Source organism: Mauremys reevesii, linkage group 1 (assembly GCF_016161935.1).
Source record: "Mauremys reevesii isolate NIE-2019 linkage group 1, ASM1616193v1, whole genome shotgun sequence".
Classification (NCBI taxonomy): Eukaryota; Metazoa; Chordata; order Testudines; family Geoemydidae; genus Mauremys; species Mauremys reevesii.
Genome location: NC_052623.1, coordinates 306,022,517 through 306,040,722, shown reverse-complemented (window position 1 = coordinate 306,040,722; position 18,206 = coordinate 306,022,517). Strand labels below are relative to the sequence as shown.

General features: G+C 42.0%; 1 protein-coding gene across 1 annotated transcript in view; it reads right to left on the bottom strand.

Moving 5' to 3' along the window:
- Positions 1–17,740, bottom strand: part of PRICKLE1 (prickle planar cell polarity protein 1) — a 121,416-nt gene extending 103,676 nt beyond the window's left edge. Inside the window, exon 1 of the mRNA XM_039505484.1 lies at positions 17,473–17,740. The gene's annotated coding sequence lies outside the window, so the exon portion shown is untranslated. The remainder of the gene's footprint in view (positions 1–17,472) is intronic.
- Positions 17,741–18,206: the final 466 nt, after the last annotated feature.

The following is an 18,206-nucleotide window of genomic DNA, read 5'->3' as shown; positions in this document are numbered from 1 at the left end:
AGTGCTTGTAAGTCTTCCTTACAAAAGCTGTGACCAGTGGTTAACGACAATGCAAAACACCCTTTCCGAAATAAAGTACTGTTCAATCTTAGCAGCAGGAACACAGCAAAGCATAAGCACAGAAAATAGTTTTTAAACACAGTTAGAACACTTACCCACATCTATACCTTACCTACAGTCCTAGGTAGACCCAGGGGTGGCTCCAGGCACCAGCGCACCAAGCGCGTGCCTGGGGTGGCAAGCCGTGGGGGGCGGCCTGCCAGTCGCAGTGAGGGCGGCAGTCAGGATGCCTTCGGCGGCATGCCTGCGGGAGGTCCGCCAGCCCCGCAGCTTCGGCAGCAATTCGGCGGCGGGTACGCCGAAGGCGCAGGACTGGCAGACCTTCCGCAGGCGCGCCGTTGAATCCGCGTTACCAGCAGACAATCCCAGACAACCCAGCCTCTGGAGTCTGGCTTCACCTTAGCTCAAACCCTTGACTTCCTCTTTTAAGGAAGGTGTCCTTTTATAAGTCCAACCAAGTCCTTTGTTTTCTCCTTAGTCTCTCTGAGCTTGGTTAAACTGGTTTAGACAGCTCATCAGGGAGATCGGAGAAACTTCAAAAGTGCTTCAGTTTCTGCATTGTCTCAGATTTTGTGGAATAACTTATCAAACCATTGTCTACCATTCCTTCATATGAATTAACCCCTTATAGTCACATAGTAATCACCACAATAAAAAACAGATGGAACATAATACTCATAAATTATTACTTGCAGCTTCCACATCCTTAAAGGATACCTAGGTAAAAGGCCAACTTTGAATGAAAAAATGGTTCAATAAATTTTAAGTAATGAGCTCCATGCATGCACAGTACAATTTGCTTCCTCCCCTCCCCCCGTTCTCTGATCTAAAGCAGCTGAGAATCAGAATCCAAATTTGGGGGGAAACTGCCCACAAACCAAGCTTCACCCACTTGAGATGTCAAAATAAGATGCCACTCACAACAAATTGTGCAGATGGTCAATATATGATCACGTGTTCTCTGCTGGTCTCCTGGGTTTTGGTTCCCTCTCCTTTGAGCGGGGGCAGGGCACAAGAGACAATAACTAGAACAATACCCCTATTTCACATTAGTAGGCTGCCATCCTATCCTCCAAACCCACTTGTTCTGCCATGTTTTTAATTATTATTATAATTTTGGAGAATTCAGAAGGAAAAAAATCCACCAAAACTCTTAAGTTATTTACCAATATGTCACTTTTGTGTATTAAATCTTTTAGACTGTAAACTTTTGGGGGCAGGAATTGTCTTTACTGTTGTGTATAGTACAATACCAAGCACTTTATTAGTACAAAACAAAGAAAAATACTCTCTCTCATAGGTACCCATGTATGGCGAACTCAATGCAAAGTTGGCATTCTTATATCTTGACTTTAATTGGACGGGAGTCGATAATGCTCAACGATGTAGACCATTTTGTCAGATCACTGTGTATGAAGGCATTCACCAGGTCAGCTTTGAAAGTGTGTGTAGGAAGGGGAGGGAGGCTAGTGCTGCTCCAGCCTCTGGCAGGCTGTCATGCTATACATGCAGCTTCCAAAACAATTCAAATACTGTGTGTAACCAGTTGCACAAGCATATCAGGCCTTGAAAATCTAAGATCACAACTGATGCCCACTGAATAGAGAAAATGATAAAACAGTATCTGTTTTGACAGAAAATGCAGTTTCCACAAAGTTGAAAATTTGCCAAAATTTTGTTGATTTTTCCATTGGCCAAAACCAAAATAAAATGTTTTGTTTTCCTGTTTCAACCTGCACCAAAACACTTCAATTTGTCTATTTTAAATCAAAACAGTTTTGTTTTAGATTAGTTTGACATCATTCTGAGTCTGCTGGAGCTTCTGCAGTGTTTCTCAGGGGAGTTGTAGTTTGAGTACCACCAGAGGTGAAAGTAAGCCGGTCCAGTATGGTGTACTGGCAAGAACCAGTACGCCGTGCTGGACCGCACCAGCTTCCACGGCCAGGATTGAAAGGGCTCTGGGCTGCCCGCGGGCAGCCCAGAGCCCTTTCAATCCCAGCCGCGGCTGAGATTTAAAGGGCTAAGAGCTCCCCGGGACTGCGGGCAGCCCAGAGCCCTTTAAATCCACAGCTGGTGCCCCAGGGCCTTTAAATCTTGAGAGGCCACACCCTCCTTCAGGACTCCGGCAGTACCGGTAAGTCCTGTAAGTTACTTTCACCCCTGGGTACCACTCTTCCCTATAGGCTGGGGCTCCCTTGCTGGACTACATCTTCCATTTCGATATTTTGTCCCTTTTGTCCCAATTTGGGACAAAAAACAAATTTAAAAATATCAGAATTTTCCACAGGACAGAAACTGTGAGTTTTAACCAGCTCTACTGCAAATTTCCAGCGCACCACTTCTCTATATTGCCCCTTGTCACAGTAGAACAGAGAAACTCCAAGACAGCAGGTACCCTTTTTGATATGCAAGAAAGTCCACGGCTGGCTAGTGTTAAAAGCTTCTCTTCTCCCACCTGTACAGAGAGGCCCAGGAAAAACTGCCTGCACCCTTATGATTTGTGTGTCTCGATATCCCACAGCCTACACACATTACCCTAAAGAGTTCAGGCCATTTACCCAATTCTGTTCCCACTGAATGAAGTCAAGGGCAAAACCTCCCAAACAAATCTAACATTTACTGATTTCTAGAACTTACCACGTTAAACCTAAGTTTAGACATATTTAAACTCTGAAAAAAGTATACAGGAAAAAATGTGTAGTATTTGTTTATGTTCATTATTTCTTATAAAAAGTGTGTTAATGTAAACGATATTTAGGCTATGAAACTGGGGTCGACATTTTTTTCTATAGCCTGTCTGGCACAACTATCTGCTGCCTCTGAAGAGATTTCGGTTCAGATTGTTTTTTATTTCTCTCCCCACCAATGGGAACCGTTAAAAATGTCAGTGCCTCTCCCCAATTCCTCAGCCTCACATAACTGGCACTGCACTAAAAAATAAGCATGGTCACATTCCAAGTTTAAGAGTGCCATCTAGTGTCTCCTTGTTTACTATTTTTGACTGAGGGAGACTCTTCATTAAACAGCACTACATAGGGCATATTTTGCTTTATTTTCTTGACAAAGCTATATTCTGGATTTTGTAGCTCCATTTTCAGACCACTGATCTTTTTCCACATACACAAACACTCTTGTTTTGCCCGTTATGACACTTAAGGGAAACTGATTGTATTTTATGATGTAGCCTTGAAGAAAGTGTGAACACACAAAGTCATTAATCTGGAAAGCTATAATTTATTAACCTTTGCCAAACTATGTAACGAAATGTAGCCCTTAAAAGCTACCTCGTGCCATCTCCCTTAGTGTGACCTCATCCCAAGAACAGATGGATAGATAAGAGAGAAACTTTCAGTGGAAAAAAATGTGATCTGAGATCAACCAGGCTATACTGGAAATCAATAATTAACAGTTCCACTACTACAGGTCTTGCTCTCACCTATTATCACAAATAAAATAAAATACTTCCTGAATAGAAGACCTCCAAAGAAAGACTAAGATGCTTTATACTTGTTCATAGGACTTGCCCTACTGGATCTGACCTATGGTCCATCTAGTCCAGGTGCGGGCAAACTTTTTGGCCTGAGGGCCACATCTGGGTATGGAAATTGTATGGTGGGCCAAGAATGCTCATGAAATTGGGGTTGGGGTGCAGGAGGGAGTGAGAGCTCTGCCTCGGTGGTGTGGGCTCTGGGGTTGGGCCAGAAATGAGGAGTTCAGGGTGCAGGAGGGGGCTCTGGGCTGGGGCAGGGGGTTGGGGCACAGAAGGGGGTCAGGGATGCAGGCTCCAGGCAGTGCTTACCTCAAGCAGCTCTTGGAAGCAGTGGCATGTCCCCTCCCTCCGGCTCCTATGTGGAGGTGCGGCCAGGCGGCTCTGTGTGCTGCCCCGTCTGCAGGCGCCACTCCTGGAATTCCCATTAGCTGCAGTTCCTGGCCAATGGGAGCTGTGGGGGTGGCACTTGGGGTGGGGCAGTGCGCAGAGCCCCCTGGCTACCCCTAAACGTAGGAGCCGGCAGAGTGGGGACATGCTGCTGCTTCTGGGAGTCTCGGTGCACAGAGCAGTCTCCGACCCTGCTCCCTTGCTGGAGCGCGGGAGCAGAGCAAGCCCCAGACCCTGCTCCCCAGTGGGAGCTCAAGGGCCATATTAAACAGGCTGGAGGGCTGGATGTGGCTCCTGGGCCATAGATTTGCCCACCTCTGATCTAGTCCAAAATCCTCTCTCTGACAGCGATCAGCACCCAATACTTACAGGGAAGGTACAGGAGACCCATAGTACGCAAGTGTGGGAAAATCTCGCAACCCTCATGAAGGTCTCATCCTAAAAACAATTTTTAACCACTAGGAATAGGTACTAACTTGAAGTTTTATATTTTTCCAATACTTAGCTATGAAATATTATAACTCTAGATAGTCTTGTTATCCATATATACATCGAATCCCTCTTTGAAGGTTGCTAAATATTTGGCCTCAACATCATCCTGTGGCAACGAGTTCCAAAGTCTAATTATACATTGTGATGTAGTAGGTGGCACTCTGCTCTCCATGCTAGTATTGAAGTAATGCCCTGACAATGGCGTGGAAAGAGTTTGCTATTGGACGTGCTCTTTAAGATGAGGCATAAAATACGGTTCTGTCCATTTGTTGTGATTAAGGATTCTGTTGCTATTTGCAGGAGTGGGGGCACAGTATTGCTGTGTTGCAGCTGCGGTACTTGTATGGTAAGTGATGTAATGCCTTGGTGTCAGAGGCTCCGTGTTATTTGGTGGGATGCTCTGCTTGAAAGCTATGGAGTTTGCATCGTGCCGGATCCTTTCGTTCTGGCTGGTGATAAATTTTATTTTAATGTTTTGCATTATTTTAGTCTATGGCATTTAGATGCTGCTCAGACACATGCTTTATGGAGTGAATTAATTTATTAAATAAAGTGTGTGTTGGTAAAGAGTTTGGAGTTCGTTTAGGATGAAAAGCACATACAGAAATACAATATTATAATGCTAGGCCGTGCAGCTCCAAAATATGTTTACATCATTGTTCAAGAGGTAGAGCTCAAACAAGTATGCCATCTTTATTATGATAATTTCAAACTAAGTCTCCACTCCATAATAGCCCAAGATTTTTTTTATCTAGTTAAGTAGCATATGCTTTCAGACAATCACACCGTAAAATATAGTCTGTTGGCTTTAGTTAGAAGTTTTTAGCTGAGATTTATTATAAAATAAAAGCTGTAAGTTTTAAGGGTCACATTTTCAACATCACTCCCCTAAAGTACACCCACAAAACATGCACGTGCACCTGGAGCCCAATTTTCAAAGGCGCCAAGCACCCAAAGCACCTGCTAACTGTAACAGGAGCTCTGGGTGCCACACCCCGTGAACGTTTGTGGCCTTGAGGTAGCTGACCAAATAAGTGGTATTTTTAATACATACACATGATTTCAATCACAAATTTAGGGTAACGTTTTCAAAATGTCTGCATCTAAGTTTCATGTCAAGAATGCTTGAAATAGTTCCCAAGAAACTAATGGGAATGAGTCACTTCCTAAAAGACACATTAGGGCTTATTTCAGCCCCAAAATGGGCTCTGAATACTGGGCTTGCAGAAGTTCCACACCCTAGGTTCTGCATCTGTTAAAGCTGCTCCCTATTTGAAAGGGGTACTTGCTCCTAAGAAGAGCCTAGGTGCTGCTGGCTTTAGCCTTTGGACCTACCCATATGTGCCCCCCTTTTAAGGAGCAAATTCTCATGTCACTCAGTCTCAGATATGGGAAAATTATTTACCGAAATAGCAGCCATGATTGAACTGAGCTCATTTTAGTGTGCATGCGGAGAGAGTTTGTTTCCTCCTCTTGCTGCTTAATTAGTTAGGCAAGGCCCTAGAATAGATTTGTAATGGGCTGTGCTGCCTGAAAGTGACATCTAACTGGCAAAGAGCCCTGAAATTGAGCTATCTGCAAGAGAGTGTGTTTATGGGGCAAAGGTTCCTGCATCTCGAGTAATGACAAGGCAGGAGAGGAAGAGGGAGTCCCACCAATTGCAGGCAGGAACCACAGTCAATAGCAATTTTTGTACAAACCATGCCCCAACTCCAGTCCCCATCCATTTTATTCAAAATGCTACCACCAAATAGTCATAGAATCATAGAATCATAGAACTTAAGATCAGAAGGGACCATTATGATCATCTAGTCTGACCTCCCGCAAGATGCAGGCCACAAAAGCTGACCCACACACTCCTAAAATAATTCTTTCCCTTGACTCAGCTGTTGAAGTCCCCAAATCCTGATTTAAATACTTCAAGTAGCAGATAATCCTCCAGCAAGCGACCTCTGCCCCATGCTGCTTCAGCCATGTTATCCCATTCTGAGTCACTTTACTGGCTCCACATTGTCCTTGCCTTCAAGGCCTAGCATACAACATAGATCCCAGTCTATGTCTGGTCTAGTCTCCTTTTACATTCTCTGCTTCCAACAACAACCACCACCTCAATACTCCTTTTCTCTCTCTCGGACACAAACATGTAAGTGTCTTGCCATTCTATGCCTTATGCATGAGAGTCATTTCCAAAAAAACACCCTGTTGGTGCCTTCATATTCACCTTAAGAAATCACTCCTAAAATATGACTTGCACAGCATGGATTTCATTACAAAAAAGTAAAACCTCACCTCTGAGCCATCAAGGTTAATATTTAAGGTGAGTAACTACTTAATCATTTCTGTAACCTGTGTTTCTCTCCTTCCTGGTGAAGGTGTTATTCTCACTTGGCTGTCACGTCCACAATTTGGACTGTGAGCTATTTGGGGCAGGGACTTGTCTTCAGGTAGGTCTCCTGTGAAACACCTGAATCATAATGATAGCAAATAGGAGGGAGAAACACCTCAATCCCCAAATCAAGGCAAGTTTTCTGTTACAAAACAACAACAAAACCACCACACCCCACCCAAACTCTTGCGTGCACCTGGCACATCCCTTTTCCCTGTCACCACTATACTCCAAAGGAGCCATCTGCAAGTTCTACTGCATGTACCACAATGTATACAACTCAGTCTAGGTTCCATCATCGTGTTGCTGCAATACCAGGCAGCTAAATATCAGCAAATAGTGATGCACTGTCAACAAATGATGGACTTTTCTACTACGAGGACAAAATGCCTAGACACAAAGATTTTCCCTTGCACTACTAACCCTGTACCAGATATACATTAGAAAGTTATATTCATACAACTAGAGATCATAAAATTGGAAATCATAAAACTACAAAGGCAGACTTCAGTTCTATGGCACCTAGGTGGGCATAGTGTTGGAAGCTTCAGTCTGAGTTTCCTGCATTTCTAGTGTTTTGGTAAGTTTTTAAAAAATATTCTATTAACAGATACTCAGCCCTAAGAAGATTTTTGCTTGGGAAATACACAGTGCAACATTCAGTTACACCTAACATCAATCTACAGCCTAAACTATGTCAAAACTTAAGGAGTGAACGAGAAGATCCTGAATAACATCCGATGGATTTTCTAGGTTTTGTATGTCAAATATTAGTTTTATGCTAATAAAATTTGATGCAATACTGTGTGTCGTCTCTCATGCCATAGAGTCCACTTGTAATTTGCCGCTTTAGAGAAAAATCTTTTCAAATTAACCAATAGATCTTCTCCAAGCTCAAACATCACAAGCTGACTATTTTTATCATTTTTGAACTGCAAAACTGGCAATCAAAGCAAAGTTTCAGTTAGGTGAGGTATACTATGTTAGGTTTGAAAAACTAACTAGTGGTGAAGTTTGAATCAGCTATAGTTACTAATGAATGAGGCGAGTGTATTTAAACACACACATGCACAAGTCATAGCTTAGCATGAACAGTTTTTTATAGTACTGTTGTATAATCCCAGTCAGTGATTTGAGTACTGATGCTCTATTGAGGTCATAATCTCCTGCCAAAAAGTACACTAATACCAGCATCAAGCAAAACTTATGGCAATAGTGAGATTTTTGTAGCTGTTCAGCAGTCACTTCTACATTTAATTGCTCAGAGAGAGTCTGAAGATGAACACGTTGATTTTTCTATAATTGGAAAACTTGTTAAATAAGAGTGTGAATGTAGGGAGACAGCAAACTCTATGGCACTTTTATTTGGGCAGAAGCAGTTCTCCATCACTTCTGACTCATGGCAGTTTCAAGACAGACTTGTTGGAGATGAGAGCTAATAAAGTGATAGAAAGGGGCACAATACACAGAGTCATGACTGCACACATAGTTACTTCAGAATAGACTCAAGAGTTACCCTCCTTTGGGACTTCTACACATTGATTCTCTTTGCAGGACGAGATCCTAGTACAGTAACTACTTTAGCGTGTCTATATTGCAGTACTAGCTATTAATTTCTGAAACTGGAGTAGTACATACAACTGGCAGATTAGGACCAAACTAAGTCATTATGATAACTGCTATTAACCTTTTATATATAATGCAATATGCATAACAGAAGTACGGAAACTAATATTTGCATAATAAAGTCATAGTACGGCATTACGCAGTTTTAGATTAACCATAAATAGTTAAAAATAGTAACTGGATGCCAGACTCTCTCTCACCTAGTTTTACATGGCTCTACCATCACTGATTTCAGTGGAGTTACTCCGATTTATGTCTCTGGGAGAGGCAAATCAAGCCCTATGTATTTAAAAGGAAACTGCAAACATGATTCCTACAATTCAGGGGGAGAGTTAAAAGATACGAATTTGTGAACTGCAAAACAGGCAGAGTACACAAGTGAAGGCAGAAGAGGCTCCAGTCAGACAAAGTCTGAAAGCTTTGGATAATCAGTACTGCCAAGCCCAAGTGTTCAAAATTATGCATCAGGCCCCAAAGATTCATGAGATTAAAAACCTCATTATTTTAGAGCTAAAGCCATTTTTTAAAATGTATTATTTTTGCAATTATCACAAGACCCTGATAGTCATGCAGAGCTGTCAATGCTGGGTGTGAGAGCTCTTTTAAGGGAAAGCTATGTCCCATAAGGCTCATCCCCTGATTAGACAGGATGAGATAATCCGAAATCTTTCAAGATTTCTATTTTAGGGCACTAACAACATAATTGTCAGCCTTTCACCTGCGGAGCTCAAGGGTAAGTGAGCTCAAGTATGGCAGAGTCTACTCTAAACGAATTATGATCACAAAACTACTACATAGGTTAGAGCTACTTAGACCTGTTTCATAGCTGAGTTACTCCATTTATATACCAGTGAAACTTCACTGAAGTGAATGTAGTTACTAAAGCAGTGTACAAGTTAAGTAGCACATATGGCTCCTAGTTTCGGCTTTAGAGATTCAGAATTGGGGTTTATATAATAAGATTGTTAGTCAGGAACAAGATAAGGTGTACCAAGAGCTAAACGAAAGAGGTTGCATTATCTTTTCTAGCACTGTACATTCTCCCAGTCCTCCTCACTATCATTTCATAACTATATGGAATTCTTCCTTAGATTAATGAGAAAGAAGCATTACAGATGTCACTGGAATCCTGTATCCCCAAATCCCACTGATGGCATGCATACATACATGCTGCCTTTGCACTTCCAGGGCCTGATCCCACAAGGCGCAGGACACCTCCCTTGAGGTCTTGAGCGCCATCAGTGGGTGTGCTGTAGGAAGTACATGAGCCAATGAGAGGTGCCGTCTTACTAACCACATTGCTTAGATAAGCTAAATACTCAATCACAGTTCACACTGTCTGCACATTTAGTACACGTTGAGTTTACCAACCTTCTTTCATATGTATAATCTAATCTATCTGTGTCACCTGATCACTGCTTGCTGTTCAACATCCATCCAGGCAAACCACCATATTTTCTTCAACTAGTATTTCAAAATAGATGCCTACTCTGACCCAAATCTGCACTGGGTTTGTAAGGGTAGGAAGAGCAAGGCAATTTACTGATTAATATCTTTAAAAGCTGAAGGTAAAGTAAGTTTCCAGTACCTCAATATAGAGGAAAGTCTGGTTTACTTTCAACGTATTTGGCAGCACTTGAGGACATTTTGTTGGCTATTAGCCTGCCAAGCTGTTTAGGCTTATAGAAGGAGCATAAAGAAACTTATATGGCAAATTCTGTTAAATATAAACATATCTTCTGTATATTTTATTTCCTCCATCCACATACACAGAGAGCTAAATCACTTCAGTCCTAGGATAAATGGGAACTCAGTATTTATCATTTAGATTCTTTCTCTAAGCTTTGCAAACAAGTCAGGGGGCTCTCACAGTGAAATTATCCATATGATCATTATGATGAACAAAGTGTCAGAAAGTAGTTCAAAATTCTTACAAAACACATGTATCCTGCTTCAAGAAACATCTGAGATTCACTAACAAGATTCCAGACTGAACTATACCCTGGTTAGCAATTCGTATGTGCACGCACGCAGACACACACACATACACACTCTCTCCAGGACTGGACATATGTATTAGTCATTCTCACGAAAAGTCATTTTCTTTCTAAGCATATACTATATGCAGTATTTTTAATCACAATTTTGAAAAATATCATCCCAATTTCTGAAAGTTATACTTTTACTAAAACAAAACAAAAACAAAACAAAAAAAAATTGGTCCTCTGAAGAGCTAACTTTCCTGAACATAGGTTAATCACAAGTAATTATATAGCATGCACACACTTTTGAGATGCAAAATTACTGCATTTCTGTGGGAATTAAAATGCTGGGTTTGAGTGCAGGAAAAAAAAATCTTCCCCAAAAACTTATGTAGAGGTTTGCTTTCAACGTAGCCTACTCATTTTTAGTATGTAAATGAAAAAAAAATCAGTTTTTATTGTGGTTAGATGAACTGACCCACACATGAAGGTTTTTTAAAAGCTTTCAATTTGTACCAGAGTTACTGTGTATTTGTGTCACCGCCGCACTGGGCTATGGATGGGAGCAGCTGTCTGACTAGCCAGTGTGCTCAGCTGGTAGAGAGAGAGTGACTGTGTGGCTAGGCTAATCTCTCACTGAGCTCTGCTATCTCTTTCACAAAAGGACTTAATTAATGTAAAGATAATATCAGGGTGTAATGGATAATGCTGCAGAATTATAGTGTTAGTGTCAAAGGAAGTTTGTGCTCCTGTTTTAAAACATCTCTACAAGACTGCTTCACAAACAGATCAAGTATTTCACACTGTCCCATGGAAAAGACTAAAAAATAACTTCTGTGACATGGGTCATTTTAAAGATTCACTTACTTATGTTAGCAGATTTTTTTAAGTTTCTGATTAAAATAAAAAAGTTACAAAACACATTTACTAACAAGAATAGTGGCTGTCTTTAGAACAAAAAAGTGTCCTAATGCGAGGACAGGTGTAAGAATTCCAGACCATTTGACAAAGCTTTAAACCACGTGCTCAGAATCCCGTGTTACTGTATTTTAAACACCTACAGTTAGTAACTAGCTGTACTTAGAACACAACATCTTGGGAGATGAAGATTTTGCAATATGGATTACTTTAAAAAAGTTAATGTTTGTAGAGGGACTTGAACATATATCTTTAGGCTGATATTTTTTCTTTTTAAAAACTGTAACTGTAACATACCGTTAATGTTTAAGGAGCCATTGGTTCAATATGGCCTATTAATTATATTGTATATGGACACCTTTGACTTTTCCTTACAGTGGTGCAAAGGTTAGAAGTGCGCTTAGATTCGGAAGGTGATAGTCGCAGAATCCAAGCCCTGATATCATGTTATATTGTGGCTACTTGATGCAAGATTATAAAAACAACATTGAAAAAGGTGGTTATAAAAACATCACAAGAAACAAAAAAAACCCTTTATTTAAATTAAAATAAATCATAATCCGATTCTTGGAAGGCACTTGGAAATGCTTTTTGGCATGAAGTTGCTTCATGCCTCCAATAGTGTGTGTAATTGGAAACATTTCATACAGAATTGTTACTAAAGTCAAAGACCATAACTGCAAGCTGTGGGATTTGTGCTTCAGATAAAAGGACAGCTGAATAAAACTATTATGCATGGAGAGTGTTTGTAGGTCTATGTCTGCAATACTTTTATCAGCTTATTGCCAAATTTTCAGACTTAGAGAGCAAGAGGAAGAGAGATGGAAAAATGAAGGAGAGAAGCATACAAAGCAGCAAGAGCTACACGGTGCTATAAATCAACAATTCAGACACAAATCTTAGACAGGACTACATGACTTCAGTACCAGAACAACTGAAATAACACAGCTCCACCTTTTGTTGATGTGTAATCCACTGGAAATGAAAGACTTGTCTTTAACAGTGTCTACCACTGGTTCACTGGTAAGAAAGACACTCTCAGCTTGATTGGTCAGTTGTTTTTCAGGAACATTTTGAACCAGCATTGTGGTAACATTTAAAAATCAAATGGACCCTTGTAGGCAGAGTTCCAAAAAGAGGTAAATGACAGTTGCTTGCTAGTTTACATAAGTATTTAAAAATGTCTGTGTTGGCTCATACCTCTGTCTCTTGAGATTTTTAATTCAGTTTGTGTATTTTAAAATTTTCTTGTAGAAAAATAACCCTTGAAAAGGCTAATCAATTCATGCTGAGCAATCATTCCATTTTTCTAGAGGCCAAGGAAAAGTGAGTTTAATGTGTTTAGAGTGAAGTCTAAACAAGCAAACAATACAAAGACACAGAACGAATTATTACAGTCCCCTGGAGAATTTTTTTTCAATAACTGGAAATATCTTTTGACTATGGACCAGCAACAAAAGAATTGTCTTTGGAAAAACTGTGTCATTTTGGCAAATAGTAAAGTGATCTGATTAGTCTATCTTGGTATCTCTGCCAGAAATGTCATGACATCAGTGTGCTATAACTTGTAAAACATGTTTCTTCCCACCCTTGCTCAGTCAGAAGGTGGGGGAAGGGAGAAGGTTGACTCAGAGTTACTGCTCTCTCCTTCAAAGCTGGTCCTTTCCACTGTAAGTCCTCAGTCCTACAAACACTTGGACTATGTCTATACTACAGCCTATGTTGGCATAACTTGCATCACTCAAGGGTGTGAAAAAACCACCCCCCGAGTGACATAAGTTACACCAACATAAGCACCAGCATGCCCAGCACTATGTCGGCAGGAGAGCTTCTTCCACTGACATAGGGCTAGTCTACGCTGGCAATGCTAAAGCACTGCCATGGCAGCGCTTTAACATGGCTTGTGTGGTCGCTTCCAGCTCTCTAAAAAAACCCACCTCCACGAGGGGCGTGGCTCCCAGCACCGGTGCACTGTCTACACTGGCCCTCTAAAGTGCTGAAACTTGCTGCGCTCAGGGGTGTGTCGAGGAAATTGTCAGTGTAGACAAGCCCATAGCTTCTCCCGCTCACAGAGGTGGTTTTATTATGCTGACGGAGAGCTCTCTTCCCTCAGCATAGAGCGTCTTCACCAGATGTGCTACAGCGGCACAGCTGTATTGGTGCAGCAGCACAGCTGCAGCGCTGTATGTGTAGACATGGCCTTATGCATGCAAGTAAGAACTACTCATCTGTGTGTTTCCAGTAGCTGGGCCTAACAATCAATGGTTTCTAACTAGAATACACTAATGAACTATAATTAGGCTCAAGTTTACCTCAGTTTAGAATGGTTGTAAACAGAAAATAGTTAATGTTGGCTAACCAAACCAAATACTGCTGAACTACCATTCTATGAATTCACAGATATCAAATTCAAGATATAAGAAAGACGTGGTCATTATGTAGCCTACTCAAACAAAGGAAAGATACTGTGTTGCTATTCTCCTTCACCTTAGGCAACACTTGACCACAGAATGATTCTCTGAAATATTTATGAAGTGATCACTTTATTATTGAAATATAAAGGAGAAATGGCTTTGGAGAATGTTCTTTCATGAGCCTCTAGGCAGAGGCATTGATGTCTTGGACTTTTACCTTCTGTGGCCTACAGGTAAAGACAGGGGCGGCTCTAGGCACCAGCAAAACAAGCTGGTGCCTAGGGCGGCAAAATCTAGGGGCGTCCCCTGCCACCGGGAGGCTGGGCCGGCGGACCTGCCGCAGTCATGCCTGCGGGAGGTCCACCGAGTCCCGGACGACTGGACCTGCCGCAGGCATGACTGCGACGGGCGCCGTCCCGCTGCTCGGCTGGACCTCCCGCAGGCGTGACTGCGGCAGCTCAAGCGGAGCCGCCGGACCCGCGAACCGTCCGCAGCCGCGGGAGGTCCAGCCGAGCCACGCGGGACCAGCGGTTCCTCTGCAGTCATGCCCGCGGGAGGTCCGCTGCTCCCGCGGCTCCGGGGCGCCTCCCGCGCATGACTGCTTGGGGCGGCCAAAAACGTAGAGCCGCCCCTGGGTAAAGACAACACTAAGTGGGGTCAAAAATAATTTTTCATACATTTTAAAGAGTTGCAAAAAATTAACTCAGTCATTGTACATATATCATGGCTCTGGTTGCCTGGATACTGTGTCTAGTGAATTCTTGTGTTTACTTGAAGTTGGTCTAATTATCTGTTCTGTATTAGGGGGGGTTGTACAGCATCCACAATCACCATATTATGTAAATTCCATGCTACTGGGAAAATACTTTAAATCTTTGTATCTTCATCCAAGGCATTAGGAAAGGGTCAAGCCAATCACTCAGCAAAGATACAATAGGAACTAACTCCATACAAGTTTATCCTATGCAGTGTTTCAGTGAAAAATAGTTAAAGAGTAAAACCCATCTGATTTTCATATGCCAATTAAATGAACAATGCCAAACTCATCTAATCTCTTTCTAAAAACATAGGGGAAGACAGACCAAACTCTTGAGATTATGGGAAGTTAGGTCATTAGTGTGCCAAATCATTCCTCAGGCATCTTTTTTACATATAAATTATGAAACTTTTAGAGTATAACAGCAACCACCACCTATACTCTTCAAACCATTTACATTTTCTTTTTTGCAAAACTTTGTTATCTAGAAGGCAAATACTCTAAATCACTTTTAATAAAAGTTATAATTAACTAGTCTACTAGAAAAGATAACCTTTCCAGTATACAGACTGTTCTTTCACAAACATTGAACGATATCCTTTATGCCACTAAGATGGAGAATGGATTATTTAGAAGAGGGGAATCAATAAAATTCTGTATTTGTGCATGAAAAATACATGCACAGTTCAGTGTTTTACTTTTAAGTCAATTGGAATTTTCTAGCCATTTCCTAGCCTTTCGAAACATTAGAATCTTCTCTAGTTTGTGCAGACTTCATCTTGCTTTAAAAAAAAATTCTAAATCAAAACAGATTTTTTTAAAACAATTACCTTTTTCAGAGTTATCAGACTACAGGATATTAGGAAAAAAACAGACTCCCTTGCTGCTTTTACCCACATCTGACTCCAATCTTAATAGTTCAGCTATTAACCCTGTAAGGGCTTTCTCTCTCCCTTCCCGCACCCCCCCACAGCTGATGTTACAATTTTTATGCGGGTGACCAGGCTGACTCAGTACAGCACCCTTTATTATACCACAATGGTTCCATAGATCTCTGATTACAAAACACGATAAACTCTTTTAGCTCATCTTGGCTTTTGCTGTTAGAACTGACAGACATTCTGAATTTTCAATAGGCAAGAAAAGTTGTTAATTAAAAGTCATGGTTTTCAGCTACATGACAAAGCATGGAAAATTGAACTCGGAGTAATGTTAGCCACTTATTTTTGACACCTTTTAGTTTTAACATGTAGGGAATATGCATTGTTAACCTTTAAATCCTCTGTATAAACATTCTTGGAGAGCTTGTAAAATATCCCCCACTGAGTTTCCTGAGTCTCCAGTTGATGGCATTTAGAGACACAGGTACTAGCAGAGTGCTTTATTTTGCTTTCTTCAGTCCCCAGCTGGGGTACAATGACAGATTCCTGTCCAAGATCAGACCCAGCCACCTTAAGCTGAAACCACACTGAAATGAACTCAACCAGACAGCAAGATAAATGGTTGCTGTTTATGTTTAAAATCCCCTGGTGGGAGTAAATATTGTTTGAGAAAAAAGGCTTGACAAATATTCATCACCCCTTCAGAGCTCTCTTGAGGCAGAATATTTAGCTTAAGTTAGGGCTGCATTTTAGATGTCTCTCTCTAGCTGTCACAAGATTGTTTTTTTCCTATGGAAGAGAGTCTGAAAACAGACATTTTGCATGCTGAGGATAGCCAAACAAGGTTTCCCCCTCCCATGGGACTGGAATACACTCATGATAATAGAAGGGAACTGAAATATTGACACTTAGTTGAGGATAATGGAGAAAGCAAAGGCTTAGTGGAAAAAGACCAGTTGTCACCCAAGTGACAGGCAACAGCTGAGCTCACACATCTGGAGCCTGAGTCAGGCAAACACTCTGAAACTCACATCCATCTAGAGGCTTGTGTGCTATAAAAAGAAACGAAGCTCTCCATGCTACAATTGTACAAAATACACTAACACTTAAAATTACACACACACACACATATATATACACATACACACACACACACACTACAGCCGTGGGAATACACATTTCTATACTGTCTTTGTATACCAAAACATATACGTGTGAAGATAAAATGTAAGCACAACCACGTCTCTGTGTGTAGAACTAAGTGAATAAGTAAAACATAAATCACAGAGACACTTTGATATAAATAACCTCAGATAAAATCCTAACCTTCTGTTCCCTTTTGTCCCCTCACAGCTTGTTATTTTGTTTGTTGTTTGTTTATTGTTCTGCATGCAGGGTACACACATACATTCGAGCCAATAATACATGTATTTGGAGTGCTAGTTCAGATTCCACTTGGGCAAATTATAACTCAGTACGGTGTCAGCCCCAAATTATTTTCCCCTTCATTCAAAACAATGATCATCACAACTCTTCAAACAAGTTTGTGGACAATCTTCCAGAGCCTCCTCCCATACACAACAGTGCCAGGTTAGGCAATCCAATAACCAAGATCTGTTGGGTTTTTCTGTGTCTGCAGGCAAAATTTAACAACTTTGCGCTGCATCCTGAGTCCCAGGTATGTTAATAAGTAACAGATTTGGGGTTTTACTTCATTATTGTTTATAGAAAATAAAAAAACCACGGAAAGCTAAAAACTCACCACTTTGAAGACAATATTTTAATGAAACAAACTGAGGAGGCAGGCTTCTAAAGATATTAGGCTGGGGCAGCCACCAGTTGCTTTCCGCCTAAGCTAGTCGGCTCGCTTCTGCTCCGACCTTTCTGGTCCTGTTAAACTAATTACGTCTCTCGAGACATTTGTAGGTGACAAGACCCTGGGGGACTGACATTCCACACAGCATTCCCCTCACCCCCAAGACTGCAAAGTGGGAATCTAATGCAAACAGTCCCGCTCCATACAGACAAAACCACACTTCTCTCCCCTGCGGGAGAGAGCAACGCAGAGCTGCCACTTACCCTCCAGGAGATGGACTTGGGAAACACCGCAAGGTATTCCTGGGCGGGGGGAAAGGATCAGTCACATTGAGAGCAAGGGAGACAAGTATCCCCTGGAGGGAGCCTGGGTGGCTGCTCCTTTCTGCCTGGGCACCCCAGGGAAGTCAGTGCAGGCTGGAGGGACGCATTTCCCGCAGAGAGCAGGGCAGGGTTTGCGGGGAGCGGGAGCTTGCCAGGCAGCCGTCAGCTCAAGGAGCCTCAGCATGGAAGTGACCAAGCTGCGCTGCTGGTTCTCTCCTTATTCCCTGGCGGGGCTCCGGCGCTGCCAGCCCGGTACGGTGACATGAGCATTCCACAGAGCCCATTGGCTGCAGCCGGCCGCATTCTCCAATCGCCGCAGGGCTGGGGGTGCCGGCGGCTCCGAAAACCCGGAGGGCTGGATTTGCCGACCGGGAAGGACAGAAATTCCCTGGTACTGACAAGGCTTCGGAAGTCCACGCAGGTCCCAGGCAGGGCAGGTTTGCAGTGAGGGGGGCGGGGAGGAGCAGAATGTGCTTTTCGTGATCCGTGTGTGTGATTTTAGTGTGCTATCAAGGGGCATGGTTTTTTGGGTGTAATCAGATTAAATAAATTGATGAGTAAGTTGAGCAAGAGGAATGTTAGCTGGCATTTGAAGTTCACTGAGGCACAGCGAAAGATCTGAAGTGCAAATCTTCCCCACTTCCCTCCCTGGTTTTGTTGTTGTTGGGTTTTTT